This window comes from Cynoglossus semilaevis, chromosome 1 (genome assembly GCF_000523025.1).
Source record: "Cynoglossus semilaevis isolate Cse_v1.0 chromosome 1, Cse_v1.0, whole genome shotgun sequence".
NCBI classification, from domain to species: domain Eukaryota; kingdom Metazoa; phylum Chordata; class Actinopteri; order Pleuronectiformes; family Cynoglossidae; genus Cynoglossus; species Cynoglossus semilaevis.
Genome location: NC_024307.1, coordinates 5,155,153 through 5,158,972, shown reverse-complemented (window position 1 = coordinate 5,158,972; position 3,820 = coordinate 5,155,153).

Below are 3,820 nucleotides of genomic sequence, written 5' to 3'. Positions count from 1 at the left end.
GAACATGTCATGGCCATCTTGGCTCTCACATGTGCAGTTGTTCTCACACCTTTCTGATGAATGTGCCACTTCTTAGACTTCAGTCTGGCGGTCCCATCAAGACTTTACGGCCTCGGCCTTGTTTTCACAGGAATCTACGTGACTGGAGGGGCCCCCGCGGCCTGTGGCCCCTTCGGTGGTCCTACTGCCTCTGCAATTACGGCCCTCTGTTTGAACTGGTGTTTGGTTTCAAAGAGCAGTAGGACCTGAGGTAAAAAACAAAAGGTGGTGGGGTGTCCCGCCGACAGACCGCCCCTCTTTCTCATGTGAACCACAGCGTGAACTCTGCAGAACAATAAGTGCCAAACTGGGGCTGGTGTTTTGAATTTAACTGGCATTTATCCATTGGATCGTGGTGTACTTGTCCATTAGTAGTACTGAGGAATGAACTTCTGTCTTGTGAGCAGTTGGGCATGTGGATGAAGGCTGTATTAGGTCTCCAACCCCTCAGGCCCGGGGTCTGCCCCCAGAGCTGTGGGTATAATGACTGTTTACTGCTCTTTTGTGTCACTGTCTCTTTCCGCTTTGCTTTCATCCACTGGGCATTGTCTGTGAGAGAGAGCTCTACAGTCTTCCTGTCTGATTCACTCACTCATCTGTATGCACACATACACACACACACACACACACACACACACACACACTCCCACAGGAGAGGTGGGGGGGGCTCAAAGCCTGTGTCACACATACCAGGCTATATGAGGGCAGTTTTCATACAGCGTGGGTCCGTTCATCCTGTACTCTGTCACCCAGACGTTGACAAAAAAACAAACAAAACAAAACTCTCCCTTTAATTATGAACCTCAAACAGAACCAGACGTAGAAAAATCTGGACGGCCTTTGTCTGGAAAACAAAGGGGGAACCAGAAGAAAACAGAGCAATTCAATTCCCTCACATACTGTTGTCTACAGAGGGTGATAAGTTAAACCATCTTCAAGAGAAGCAGTCTGTGTGAGAGTCAAATCTGATAAAGGGCTAAATGTCTTAGACATAAAGTTGTGTTGATGCTTGGACAGTCCACTGACGCTCAGTGTATCTGTAAGCCAGACATCCTGGGTTTTTATCTGTCCATAAGCACATGTGCCTCTGGTCACAACACTTAACCCCTGAGTGGCTCATCATTCCCAGATCCACATAGAGCCAGAACAAAGCCTGGAAAAGTGGGCAGTGTTGTGTCAGGGAGGGCATCTGGCACAGAAACTGTGACAGGATCTGTTTATGGATTACCAGTGTCTGCTGGGAAACTGAGCCAAGAGGGATTTTCCTCCTATCAGAACCGTTTTTAACTGAAGAACACGACAGGAGCAAACATTTTACGTCCCCTAGATTATGATGTAGCGCGATCTGGAATACCACAGGTAGAGCTGGAGATGTAGCCATTAAAGACACTGAGGTATTATTAAAGAAGAAATGTAAGTCCACTGATCTGTTGTTGTTAATTCTTAAGGGAGTGGCAGAAAAAAAGATGATTTCTTTCATTCTGACCCAAAATAAAATTTAAACTTTTTATTTTTATTTCACAAGAACTATTAGCATTTTTTTGGTAAGGCTATGAACTAAAAATGGACTTAAAGCATAGCACTCTAAATATCTAAATTGAGTGACAATTAAGGATTAAGATAAAGGTGGCATCATTATTGACCCCAAAGAAACAATGGTGTTGGCATTATGGGAGTAAAAGTCAGAGAACTCCATTAGAACAAGTGGAACTGTGCGGTCCACACTAACAGTGCAGGTGCAATAGGAAAAAATCAAGCCCGTTCACTTCCTCACTCCTCTTTGTCGAACATCCCACAGTCTGCATCAGTCATGACAGACTAATCACATACACGTCTGACACTGTGTAACACCATGAAGAGTTCCCCGAACCATTCAGCAACAAGTACGTAGACCGTGAGCGGCCTGGTGATCATATCCAGCTGAATCACTTTTGAAGCTGTGACGCATGCAGTGTTGTTACTGAGTCACATTGGAGGTCAACAGTGTAGGCGCGTCATTCAACAGGCCGCAGCCGCAGGTTGCGAACGGCGCTGCCAGTGTGACGCAGCTCATGACATGAAAGTATGCTGAGGGTGCAGCGCCACCTGTTAAATCGCAGGCTCCGAGTGAAGGCAAAAGTTAGTCCCGCCATCAGCTGACTGTAGCATGACAGTGTGGGAGAATGTGAGGAATGTGCTGATCCCATGTCGCTCGCGCCCCTCTACCGTGACCCCTCCCCTTCTGCTTTCCTAACCGGCACAACGGCCCTGTTGTTTTAAAGACCTTTTAACATGCAAACGATGAGAGCGAGGGTTTTTCTGTCTCCACAGCCAAAGTCAAGTCAGTCCAAGTGACACAGATCCTGTATTCATCCTCTCGACACAATATAAGGCCAGTGGTGGAGGAGACGTTTATAAGCTTCAACACTCGCACACATCCAATCCAGTGAAGAGCTTACGATAAATATTCATCGTACACCCACAGGAGGCATACATTTTCATCAGGTCGAGGAGAACTCTGCTCTGTGTTGGAATAAAGTCGGCATTATTCCAGTCATCAGGAGCTGAGAAAAGAACTCACGGCAATTAAACCATCAACATCCAGAGAAACTGGTTGTACCTCCAGTACTGCATTACTGAGGTGGTTTGGTATTCAATTCTCTGGCGTCATGTAGTACAATTAAATAATAATACTTAATGAGGACATTAAGTACTTATTAAGTACATAATAAGATGTTCTATAACAGTGTTTCCCAAAACTTTTTTTCTGGGAACCCATATTTTAAAAGTCACAAACCTTCATGAACCAAGTCATTAGATATTATTCGTGAATTCCTGGGAAATATGATGTGAGACGACCCAGAAACAAACTCTTGCGACCCACCTAAGGGTCACAACCCACTGTTTGGGAAACAATGTTCTATAACATTTGGACTAACTCACTTGAGGATTGAAAAGAAATTATCCTATATATAATACAAATAAACTTATTAGATCAAACACTTAAAATCACCAGTTTAACAAACATAAACATTGTATTTGCATGTTACTTCATTACAGACATTAAGGTACAACAATGGCAGTTCAATCAGACCTCATCTGATCAATTCCTGAAATGACATCGTTTGAATATTCAAATAAGGCTCACTGCTGCCACCGAGTGTTAGGATGAAAGTAGTGCAGCAAAGAAGTCAACAGGACTCAGGTAAGCGGTTGAACAACAACGTGTGATTCAGCAGGTCCTAACGAAACATTTAAACAATACACACCTTAAAGAGACTCAAGAGTTTTGTTAAGTTAAATGGTAACTTGAGACAAGTAGGAAATAAAATGGCTGCAGGATTCAAAGGAGTTCATGGAAAAAATGACAGTTGTTTCAAACAGGAATGGTTGTCATACAGTGTAAATTATGCTGGATGTCATTTCATGTTACGGACAAAATAAAATAAAGATAAAATATTGACTGGCTGTGGTGTTATAGAGGAATGTGGTGGGAGAAGAGCTGTGTTTGTGTGTGTGTGTTTTGATACAGTGCGAAGAGTGTTTGGAATTAAACACTGCTGCTCCCTGATGACCAGCAGTGAGTGGGTTCGCTGCCAGTGCCGGGGCCAAGAGTCAGTTAGAGGCTGCTTGCAGTACCGCTGAGTGGACAGAAGCACAGAGAAGGGTGGTGGCTTGGAGTGATGGTAGGGTGTGAAGGTTGGAGGTGATAAGACCAGGAGTCAGAGTTGGTCTCTGGTGTGCAGTCATGTTGGCTGCATGGTGGTGGTGGTGGTGGTGGGGGGACGGGGGAGGCAGGGGG